This window comes from Vanacampus margaritifer, chromosome 8 (genome assembly GCF_051991255.1).
Source record: "Vanacampus margaritifer isolate UIUO_Vmar chromosome 8, RoL_Vmar_1.0, whole genome shotgun sequence".
In the NCBI taxonomy this organism is placed as follows: Eukaryota; Metazoa; Chordata; class Actinopteri; order Syngnathiformes; family Syngnathidae; genus Vanacampus; species Vanacampus margaritifer.
In genome coordinates, this window is record NC_135439.1 from 17,840,663 (window position 1) to 17,852,801 (window position 12,139).

General features: G+C 39.4%; 1 long non-coding RNA gene across 1 annotated transcript; it reads left to right on the forward strand.

The window, feature by feature from the left end:
* The first annotated feature begins 6,455 nt into the window (after positions 1–6,455).
* LOC144056753 (uncharacterized) lies at positions 6,456–10,607 on the forward strand. Its single transcript, XR_013295108.1, has 3 exons — positions 6,456–6,576; positions 7,849–7,991; positions 8,678–10,607. It is a non-coding gene; the product is annotated as an uncharacterized LOC144056753 (long non-coding RNA).
* The last annotated feature ends 1,532 nt before the right edge of the window (positions 10,608–12,139 follow it).

The window sequence follows — 12,139 nt, forward strand, 5'->3', positions numbered from 1 at the left end:
AGTTAACTAGTAAATTGATGTGATTAATTACAATTAAACATTTTAATCACCTGATGCCTCTAATTTAAAAAAAAAGAAAAATATATTATTAAAAAATTCTGGGCGTCAGACTATTAATTTTTTTTTAAATTGTAATTAATCGCATTACTTCAATAGTTAACTCACGATTAATCACAAATTTTATATCTGTTCTAAATGTAATTTTTTTTGCTAGGTTTTCATACTCAAGTGGGAAAAATGTGAAACTAATAGCAATAGTTCAAATGAATTTTTGCCGTCTATAGCCGTCAATGGCAGTGAATGAGTTAATTTTCTAGCGTACATGAGTAAGGTCATGAATATCTGTCTATTGTTCAATTGAATTCTAATCAATAAAAATATAACATCCACCCATAATTCCATTATCACATCTCTGGGCAGAGTCAGTTGGTTGTGCACTGACACACGTTTTTGTTTGTGATGTGTGACCTATGTGCTACATGCTTTACAGAATTTGTACAGGCAGTGTGCTGTATGTTTTGATGCCCACCTGTATGATTGCATGATGCTTTCATCAATGCAGTAGCCCTCCAGCATCATCAGCATATATACCGAGAATGTATACAGTCCATATGGTCTATGTCAAGGGGGGGGAAATCTCTGTCCAAACACTGAGGGATTCGTCTCTGAGGGTCTGTTTTTCAGCCGGTAATGATCCAACAGAGTTTAAAAAAGGTTGGAAGCCTAGCAGGAGATTCAATTAATAAAAGAGTATCCGATGTGCTCTTTTGGTACTGTGCATAATTTCATGTCCAGTAACGAGTACATTATAATTTATATTCATGCCTACAGGCAATTTAGAGTCTACAATTAATCGAATGTGCGTAATTGTGCAATGTCGGATGAAGACCTCTGTCCAATGGTGAGTTCAAAATGAGCTATTTGACCACTCCGCCACCAAAAAGTGGGCTTGCTCAAGGGCACCTTGGCAGAAGCAACAATTCCAACAAGTAATTGCTATTTTTATCCACAAGGGGACTCAAACCCACCATTCTCTGGCTCTTACAGACGGGCTGCAGCCCCATCATAAGGCATCCGAGTTGTCATGTTTCGTTGTGCTCTTTGCATGTTTTCTTTTCTTTGAGCCAATTTTTCACAGCTGGAGATAAATTAACAGCATGTGGACGTAGCATTCAATAAACGGCCACAGTTGGAAGAGTGACAAGAATATTAATGATGTCGGTAGTGCAATTTGACCACACGCCTGTACTGAACAGTTGAAAGAATCCTTTTTCAATCTTAGAATTTTGTAGATTTCAGTTGTAATTATAATATTTCTGCACTTTAATTTATCTAGTTCATTTGTTCACTATTGCGTTTATTGGTCACAACCTGTGGTTGAAGCAGGTCTTCTCCATCAGTGAAGAGAATCTAATGGTGGAAAATGTGATGGTTAGTTAGGGAGGGAAAATTGGTTATGTGAAGCATATAATGACCTTTAAAATGAAAATAATTGCTCTATGTCAATTATGCTATGTTGACCTTGAAGCAAAGAGGGTTAATTCAATTGCTGCCATGTCGGTGGCTGTGCCTCGTTTTTCTACAAGGACACTTGTGGAAAATAATTCATTGCAAAAACATGCATTGATTCGTGCCCTTTGTCATGAAAGGATTGAAAAGACTAATGGTTCCATCAAACACGTCTAATTTACGGGCATCTCACCATGGAAACTGAAGACAGCCATTTAAACACCTACATTCAAGAAGTACCAGTAAAATGCAAATTACTATAGTAGGCTACACAATTACAGCTGATGTCAGGAGCAGTGACATTTATTTTTATGACACTCCTGCCTATTTACTGAATTATGACCAAAACCCTCTTCAAGTAAAGAAGTCAGGACTTTGTACCGCTGATACTGTTTAGGCCAGCAGAAAAAAAGTCTTGCAGGGCCTGACTGAAGAACACTGGTGTAAATATAAAACACTTGCATTTAATTGTAGCAAAAAAATATTTGAAGGGTTGATTCCAGCAACAGTGCTCAAGAAGGTGGCCTTCACTAAAACAGCCAGAAGGTGTCAGTGTTGTCTCATCTATCAAGTGACTACTCAAGAATTCATCAAGTGACAAGGGGAACTTGCCCCCACTTCCCCCAAAACGCAAGAATAAAGTGCAACTGTGCACATCCACTGCAGTAGGTAGCAATGGCGCTCTCATTTATTTATTTGTTAAATTTGAAGCAAATTGATGCACTTCAAATATTTTCTGTGATATATTGGCCGTTTCTCAATATGCATTCTTGTCCATACTTACGTCCTTGTGATCTCATGAAACGTCATCAATTGCAAGTACGCAAAAAGCCATAAAGGTAGAGCAAATAACGGGCGGAATACCCAGATGTTATTCCTACTGCGAGCTTCCTTGTTCTGAGGCATTGCCGTAACTGTGTACCACGTGACTAAATGTTATATAATTATATTATTTATTAAAGAAGTATCATTTGAAATTATACATGGGATTTATCCAATTTAGGATTATATTGGAAATATTGGAATTGGAATTATATGGGAAAAAAGTTCCAGAAAGACACCAATGTGAGTTGCAGGTTTTGTTCTAAATTCTGCTGAAATTGTGGTACATCTATAAAAAGTATCTTTGAACATATAGTAAATCCATCCATCCATCCATTTTCTTGGCCGCTTTTTCCTCACAAGGGTCGCGGGGGTGCTGGAGCCTATCCCAGCTGGCTTCGGGCAGTAGGCGGGGTACACCCTGAACTGGTTGCCAGCCAATCGCAGGGCACACAGAGACGAACAACCACACTCACAATCACACCTAGGGACAATTTGGAGTATTCAATTAACCTGCCATGCATGTCTTTGGAATGTGGGAGGAAACCGGAGTACCCGGTGAAAACCCACGCAAGCACGGGGAGAACATGCAAACTCCACCCAGGTAGGCCGAAGCCCGGACTCGATCTCACGTCCTCTGCACTGGGAGGCGGACGTGCAAACCAGTCAGCCACCGTGCTGCCCTATATAGTAAACCATATTTAAAATATATTAATATATTTATATATAATATTGTAAATTGCAGTTGTTAAACCTAGTTGTGTAAATAAAATGACTAGATTTAATAAAGTTGTACTTTACACATTAAATATTTATTATTATTTACGATCATAAAAGGGGAGGGAATACTGTACTTACAAAACTGATGCCTGTTGGGTGGCGAGCAGCAATGCACATGCCGTGCTTATCTCTGCAGGAAATGAAAGAAGAACAAACGTGATGCTCCTCCGCTGCCCTTCGTTCCTTGAAGTACGAAATATTTTCCCAGTCAAGCCTTCACCAAGCAACAAACGATGCATCCTTGGTTTAAGCTAGCAAAAAAGAACGACATCCGGGAATTCCGGGTGGTCTTGGCTTATGCATACTTTCGATTGGAACAGTACTTTGGCCGCCATTGATGACGTATCACGAAATCACAAGGACGTAAGTAAGGTTTTTAACCGTTGTGTGTTGTTCAAACACATTTTGAAACATCGAAATAGTAACACACATTCATTGAAAACAAGTCACATGATATAACTGCGATGAATTACGGAAATACGCCAGCGAGATATGCGTGCTTGGGAAGTACGTTCTTCAGACCGGGTTTACCAAGACCCTACTCATTGCGTCACAAGAACGTACTGTGTGTTCTTGATATTGAGTAACGGCCATTAAAAAAACTGGTTGTTATTAAAGTTATTATTTGTTATAAGTTGGGCTATATTTCATTGTTTTTGTTTTTATTCACGTTAATAAGGCAGAGGTGCACTTAAAGAGATGATTGAATTTTGTGGCAAGGACTCACCAAACCCCTCCAAGACGAAGTAAACACTAACCATAAAAATGTTGTATAAATTTTATTCTTCCCTCTTTGTTCAGGAGGCATCACAATAGCTGTGCGAGCGTGCGCCAAAAATTCCACTTGCCGCCACTGCGTATTGCAGTTCTTTGAGTTTCAAGACTTTTTGTGGACCACTATTTTTTTTTCTTTTTCACTTTTACATATACCAGCAATCAGAGATGGAAAGTATATGGACATCCAGTACTGACAAAAGTAAAGTACTATTTCAAATAGTTACTTAAGTACTCAAGTGAAGGGGAAAAAAGTGCACGCTCTGAAATGTACTTGAACCGTACAAGCAAAAAAAATGAGGGTAGGCTATTTAGAAGTGATGAAAAAAGGTTTTTAGTGTTCTACACAAGCTAACACTGATAGTGGCTTTGGGGCCACTAAGTTTTACAGCATACATTCAAAACATGAGTGATGGGGGACAGTGACAGTAGTGACTTTTGGTATTGTCACGGTGGAGGAGAGCGATGTGCTTCATTTGTTAATAAAAGCTGACGTGCACTGAGCACCCTCAATTTAATGTTGTCATCGCCATGACGACCATGAAGAATATTCATCGCTTCGTCTCAAATCTGTCAACCACTCTAATGTCCCTCAGCCGTTACGTAGTGAGGATGGTCCTCTGTTAAATAATTTTTAGCCTTAATGCACATTTACAGAGGACAGCCAAATCCCTAAAAATGAACCATACCAAGAGGACACCTGCACACACAAACACACAATGGGTCAAATTAAAACACCAGTGTCAGTTGAAAGTAAGAGACAGATTCATTTATTTTGTATGCAATTCTTGTATTGGATCTAACTCATTTTACCGAGTCAATACAAGTTGTGCTTGTTCATGCTGAGTAAACAAAAGGAAACAATGGTCCAATGAATGTTCCATCTTGCCAACTCATGCGCGCAGCATAAATGGCAACATAAATAATTCATCACTTACTGCATTTACTGTCAAATTTCTTGCTGAATAATTGAAGGTGATATTGTTTTCTTCTGGAATTCCATGATTTTTCATATTTGCCATTAATCTTGGACATTTCTTACATTTCCATGTGGCAACAGACATTTCCTAAGATTTGGATTTTATTCATGAATCACAACCACAAGTGATCTTAAATAAGTCCTTGAATCGTAGTACACCCCATGTATTAAGATACATATCGTCCACCTCTAATATGGCTCTCCCCATATACTGCATATAGATATAGATGCATGTTTATATAAATTATGTGCCACAGAGCTGGCTTGGCAATTTGTCCGTCTTGTATCCTGGAACTAAACCTGTGAACCATCATTGAGAATAATTGAGATGGCATAACCATTATTAAGGACAAACCAATCGTTCACTGAGCCATCTAAATGCCATTCATGTTACACTTTGACAGCACAGTTGACACAGTTGCACATACATTCCAAATGAAGGATGACAGCTCATTAAATCAACGTGATTTAGTGAATTTTCAACGTCATGTTTATTGTTTGATTTATTGGGAATAGTGAGCCATATATCAAATATTTTATTTCATGAAATATGCTGAAGCCTAAAGTAATTTAAATGCAAAACTCAACAATAATGTAATATATTCTACAAGGCTAAGGGTTGAAATGCAGTGAGGTGATCATTCTTTTGATTTACTGCATACCATACTTCTGACATTGAACCCTGTCATTTCCCAGTTTGAATATTGTTATTGTTGTTTAAAAATGTGAAGTTACTGCAGAACGAGGTTAACGTTAGGTGATGCATGCGTTCCCCCAAAAGTATGTGGAAAGTACTGTAGGAACAGTGCTGTCAGGCTATTTCCTTTATTTTTTTGCCCTGAACATCTGGGTTTGACGTTTTTGAAATTTTGAATATGTGAAGAGAGAATAGCCAATGTCCTTGACGATGACCTTAAAATAGAATAATGAGTTCAGGAATCAATTTAAAGTCCATAGATAAAGTGGTGTTGCTGAGATATGATCTTCTCATCTTCATTGTCGGCCATTTTCAACTTTGTGCATATCGGCCACTAGGGGGCAATCCCAACTTGTTTGTGGTGGGGTTTTCTGGGGGGAAAACCTTGTGCCTATATACCTAACTAGCGCCATACCAAATAGCAAAAACTTGTCACAAAGTGCACAGTTTTTTTATCAATTCCCTGTCTGCTAATTTGGCAACGCCATGATGAGCCAGTTTGGCGATGAGATGTCCATAAGTCACATTTCAAGAACACAGCTACTTCCTCCAATTCATTCATGTCTGTGAGCTATTTATATTTTATTGGGACATTTTTATTCTCCCACTTCAAAATAAAAAGGGGCATCAGAAAAAATAATATATTAAACATGAAAGTATCCGAGCAAAAATAGTCCTAGTCATCTATTTCAGTAACGCTTGTGCCAAATAGTTTGATGATGGATTTTTGTTACTGTTATCTATTTTTGGCTAGAATGGTATCATGTCTGTTTGTTCTCATTCAGCCCATGTCGTTCGCATCACCGTTGTGTTGCTTTTATGAGGACTTTCAAAGGCGTCAGCGAGACCTAAAAGTGAAAGACGCCATTTGAATTTCAAAGGCCTGACAGAACACGTTGCTTCTATCAGCAGAAAGGTCTTCCTGACAAGAGGTGCCTTCAGAATTAATCATCCTTGCAGAGAAGCCTCCTGGATGCTGCTTCCTCTTCCTGAGAGGCGGCGAGCCAAGGAGGCGGTCAGTGAGCGCATCCTGCCGGGTGTCTTTCAGAGCAAACATGTTTTATACAGTGAAAGCTACATGTAGTCATGCTTGTTCACATTGTTCTCCTCAATTCAATACATGGCTTCTGTTTAGAATTGCAACATACAATTCACCATTGGGAGAAAAAAAAAATCATGAAATTCTGCAGCTGCCATTGCCACCACCTAATTAAGCATCACTAATGTGACTTTGTTCCACTTTTACTCACTTTGATTTATAGGGTCCGTGCCCACCACATCTCCATGGAGATGATCTTTATGGTCTGTTGTGGGCTGCACGCTAAATGATCCCATTAAAGAGAATTTATAACTACTTAGCATCACCAGTCCATGTTAGTGCGGAGACATGCAGGTAAACTGTTGAGGTCACATTTTGTATGGCTTTAGTAGCCACACAATTATGTGAAGTAGGCCATTACAGAAATAATACTGTACACTCAGCTCAATTTATAGAGCACTAAAAGCAACACTAATCCAACATAAGACACAAAATAATTAAAAAATAAAAAGCAGTAATAACATTAAAAACAAAAACAAATGAGACACTGGGTAAGTCATGAGATTTGAACGCAAATAGCAAAATTTAACTCTATAAAGCTTCAACCATGAAATAAAAGAGAAAATTCTGATTCTTTGTAAATAGAGTATTTATTGGTTCTTTTGAACAAATAAATAAATATATATATATATATATATATATATATATTTTAGAATCAACTTCGACATGACTTTTGATTGTGTCATATTTGATACATCCGGTTACAATGCTTTAAATTTGTACAGTAACTTTCAAAAATAGTATAAGAAACAGACATATCAATTATATTGGGATTTGCAAAAATCAGAAAAAAACATTTGCCACTATTAATAAGCATAGGTGTCTCTCCTTTCTCAATTGGGGCGATCTTGCAAATTCACTGGAAAAGCCATCAACTGGATGATACTGCCCTCTAACGGATTATCCGTGCAATGCCTGAGTCAGATCATTTATGTCAGGGTTTTAATGGGGTGGGGGTGGGGGGGTGTCTCGGGGTTTGGGGGCGGCTGGGGCTGGGTTGGGGTGGATTGGGTCGGGGGGGTCGTTCCTTTTTCTTTAGCTCAGTATTGTTCATTCAGTAATTTTACCGATTTGACATGTCATCATCATTGCTCTCCTTTATATATATATATATATATATATATATATATATATATATATATTTTTTTTTTGTATGTGGGTGAATATGTGTATGTGCGTATTCATTAGTTCAGACCAGTGGGGTTCCTGGCGGGCCAGCAGTGCCCCGTCCTGCTGCGTTGGGTTGGGGGCGCTCGTGCTCCTGGGTTTGCTCTCCGGCCTGCGGGGCCCGGGGGTCGCCGATCTCTTCAAACACTGCAGCTTTATCACTGGTTTGTATTTTATCTATACAACTTTTCTTGGCATGACACCATCCTACCTGTCATCACTTCTTCATCTTGCTCAGAATACTTACAGTACTAGGTCTAGTGAGTTTATTAAGTTTACCCCTCCAAAAACACTTACTATATTTGGCCGTAATTCCTTTCGATTCGCAGCAGCAAATGATTGGAACACCCTACAGAACAAACTCATCTCTCCAACGCCAGTTTCTTTGTTTAAAAACAAGATTCAGGAAATTGTAGTTGATGTCATGTTTAGTTTCCGTTTTCCTTGTGTGTCTTCCTTGTTCTGTCATGTTTAGTTTCTGTTTTACTGGTCTTGTTAATTGTGATCCTGCCCTTCCTCATGTCATCCAATCAGTGCCCTCAGCCACTTGTGTCTTGCCCAGGTGTGTCTTGTTGTGTCATTAGTGTTGGTGTATTTAGTCTGCTGTCTCCCCTCTGTCTGTGTGGATTCATTGTTTGTCTTTTCCCCACGTCATGCTGCCTGTATTTTGCCTCGTATTTTCCCTCGTATTTTCCCATGTCATGCTGTTTGTTTTTGCCTAAGTTGTTTCTCCATGTTTTGCTTCTAGTTTTGGTTTATCTTCAAAGTTTGGAAGATCACCTTTTGTTTGTAAATAATTAAAAAAATATTTTTTTTTTGGACTACACCTCTGCCTCCTTGCTCTGCCCAGTTGCATGGGCTCCTCTTGTCCCAAGGGAACGGGTTGGTGCTGAACTGGCGAGGATCTGACACCTGATGCTTGGAAGAGCGGTGATCCCTCAATCGTCCTTCCCCGGCGACCGCGGCTCTGCGTCACCTCCTGCAGCCGATGATCCGTCCGTATGGCCAGGGCGATGAGGGAGTCCAAATCCGGTGGCAGATCGACTGAGATGAGAAGCTCTTGGATGGACGTCGCCAGGCCCTTGAGGAAGACGTCATAGAGCGCCGCGGAGTTCCAGCCACTCTCTGCCGCGAGAGTGCGGAAGCGGATGGCATAGTCGCTCACGGAGTCCCTTCCTTGTATCAGGCTGCTTAGCTGCCGGGCCTTTTCCCGGTCGGAACAGGCTGGATCAAAGACCCTCTGAAGAGCGGCTCGGAATTCTGTGACGGAGCCGCAGAGTGGGGAACTGCGGGCCCGCTCTGGCTCTCCCAGTCAGGTGAGAAATCATGAAAGCCACCCGGGAACGATCTGTGGGAAAAGCCTTGGGGGAGTACTCAAAATGAATGTCACAGTCTGTTAAAAATGCCTTGCATTGTCCTGGTTCCCCAGAGAATCGCTCAGGGGAGGCTAGCTTGATCGCCGATCCGGTGTACGGCACGGGCGGAATCAGCAAGGCTGCCTGAATCTCTGGCACGGCCGGAGGGCTATTGGTGCGACCCTGAATGTCCTGTAACTGTGCTGAGAGCTTGGTCACCCGCGTTGCCATGGCGGTCTGAAACTCCTCTTGCCGGAATAGACGGGCTTCCTGAGCTCTCATTGCTGCGACCATTTGCTCTCTCTCTGCTGGGTCCATACTGGCCTAAGTGTACTGACACAGCGTGGCAGTTTTAGAACCCAGACTCAGAGAAAGAGGTAGAGGCTTAAGCAGCTTTTATTAAACAAAACAAAAGTTCCTCGTTGAGAGGGAGAAAATAAAAGCTATTCAAAGTTTAACTAAAGGTGCTCTAAAAGGGAGGAAGTCTAAACTACAATCAAAACAAAAATCACTCTTTAACTAAACAATACTATAGCTATTCAAAGTTACAAACAAAAGTTCTCTCAAGGGACAAGGCTGTGGCCTGTAACCGGCTTCAGTGGCTCTGACGAAAACACTTAGGCACAAGACAGGGGAGACTCAGACCATTTAACACATGAGGGTAATGGGGAAACAGGTGGACACAATCAGGACTCAGGGTTGACACTGACACCACACGAGGAAGGGCAAGTGACCTGAAGCGAGAGGAGTCAATTTTCAAAATAAAACAGGAAATGACAAGACACCCTCACCGCGGTGTGACAGTTGACACCTGTTTTTGTTGATATAAGCATAAGTGCCCTTCTCTTGTTTTATTTTTATTTTTTTTTATAATTATGTTGTTATTTGTATTGTGATGTATGTGCTCTGTTTGGGCTTCTTGTCCAGGTCATGTTTGTAAATGAGAATTAATTCTCAAACATTTTACCTAGTTAAATAAAAATCATATTGACACCTTAAAATAATCACTCAAGTCTCCCCCCAGATTTGTCAGGAAACAAAAAATTGAATTATTCGATATTTATGATATATTAAATTTTTTTTATTTATTTATTTTTGGTGTGTGCAAAAAACGACAGCCAATTATTTTAAGAGGGTGACGATATGTATTAGGACTATTAATGGACCATTTCATTAAAGTTTGATAGCGTGAGATTAATATTCAAACAGAAGAAAGTGCAAATACAGCATGGACACAGAATTCCAAAAATATATGGGGAAATCCCTCCCCCTTCGAGCCAATTAAAGGAAGTTTGCCATTTTGCCACCTCAAGAAGTACTCCAGGTTCATTTGAGTTGGAAAATGAATAATTCTGTTTGACAGTTATGAAACTCTGACCATTTGTTGTTTTTTGGCGTTCAATAATAAAAAGTTAATTCATCGTACTATTTGTCTCCTTGTTATTAAAGCTTGTAACAAAAAAAACTGTGTGGCATGAGTGTGAAAGGAGCACTTAATTTCACTATTTTGGTTCACCATTTGTTGTAGCTACTCTGTGCAAGGAGCAGCATGGAGTCTAAATAATTGCGATAAGAAAGCCCTTGGCTCGCGAAATGACCTTGACAATAATGGGTTTCAGCAATTTAAAATTGTTTATTGATGGAAGAAAAAAAACACAACCTTGTGTTCCTACAAAGGAGTCTCCTCCTCTCACTTGGACAATAATGGGCCCCCCAACACCTTTGCTAAAGTTGACTGGTCTACATTTTAACACGGAACTCTGTATGTGTCATTTTGAGTCTAATGTGGATTGTTGAATTTCCCTTAAAGTAAAATTTGGAAATACCAATTCATTATTATACCATGTTGACTACCGAGGCCTAGTAAGTATTCTGAGAAATAATACATAATATATTCCTGCATTAGCTAGAATATTGTAAGTACACTGATGATTGCTATGCAGACAAACATGTGGTGGTCCTCACTTTCAGTCCTCTCTTCCAATAAATACTTGGTTTGTAATTTGGCACCTTCAGCTACTCTCATCACATTACTATAAAGATATGTTTGCAGCATTTAAACCTCCACTTTCTTCTTGTGGCAGGGTTCCGACAGGTTTCGTCAAGTTAAATTTAAGATTTAGGACCTATTTAAGACATTACAAAAACAAATTAAAACTTAATACCAAGCCATATCAGCAAGGTATGAAAAATAAAACAAAAAAATGGCATCTGTGTAGTGATCTTCAGTGAACATTCGTTTTGACCTGCGGCTGTGTTCTCAATGATGGGCTCCTCCACCCTATTTATTTAGGCTACATTATTTAAACTAAATGACAAATGACACTTATGAGAAATGTGATGCGGAAAAGTCCCATACTGCATCAAATTTAAGACACATATATCAAAATTCAAGCCTTTTTAGCTCATTCACCCCCAACCATTTTCACTGAAGCAACACCCTTCGCTCCCAGTTGTTTTATTGGATTTTGACTGATTTTGCAAAGCCCACAGAATATTGTGTTCTATTGCTATAAAAAAAATGGAACGTACCATAAGAAAAGATGTAGCCTCTTCTTTCACCAGGAAAAAAAGTATATTTGTATCTGTTTCTATTTTGCAGCAATTAGCATTAGAATATAGGTTTTATCATTATTCACAAACCTGTTAAAAACACTGGCAAAAAGAGCTTGTTGCAACATGACCTAGGTTAAGCTCTTATACTCTGCTGCCACCTGCTGGCCATTTTTTGTAATAACTATCATTGCTTTAAGCGTCCTCTTCAGGTCAGAAGCAGCATCAAAGGCTTCTGTATGCTCTAGCATACAAAAAAAACATTAAAATACAACAACAACGTATAAATATGTTTTGGGGCGTGCAAGAGAAACTATTAAAAAACATATTTATAAGTTTTTGGGTTTGAATGAGTTGTGGTATTATTTCCAAATTCATGAATTCAATGCATTTAAGACTTCCCA